Raw genomic sequence first — 214 nt, 5'->3', positions numbered from 1 at the left:
CTCCATGTGCACGTAATGTTTAAGGAATACTTCAGGTAGATCTTTTGCTTCACAGGTCCTTCACGGTCTCTGCTTCAACCTCGCTGCTCATTCAATTTATGAATTAAAATTATAGTGAAAAGTGTATATACTAATGAATGAAAGGTTGGGTGGTGTATGGCGTATGGAGGCTAAATCAATAATAACATTAAGATTTTGTACTGATTCCTAATCG

General features: G+C 36.4%; 1 protein-coding gene across 1 annotated transcript in view; it reads left to right on the top strand.

Annotated features, from left to right (window-relative positions):
• LOC119585643 (protein unzipped-like) overlaps positions 1–214 on the top strand; it is a gene marked incomplete in the record, with an annotated part of 50175 nt that overhangs the window by 22538 nt on the left and 27423 nt on the right.

The sequence above is a fragment of the Penaeus monodon genome, chromosome 20, assembly GCF_015228065.2.
Source record: "Penaeus monodon isolate SGIC_2016 chromosome 20, NSTDA_Pmon_1, whole genome shotgun sequence".
NCBI lineage: Eukaryota > Metazoa > Arthropoda > Malacostraca > Decapoda > Penaeidae > Penaeus > Penaeus monodon.
The sequence above is the reverse complement of the archived record's forward strand: the minus strand, read 5'-3'. Positions and strand labels throughout refer to the sequence as shown.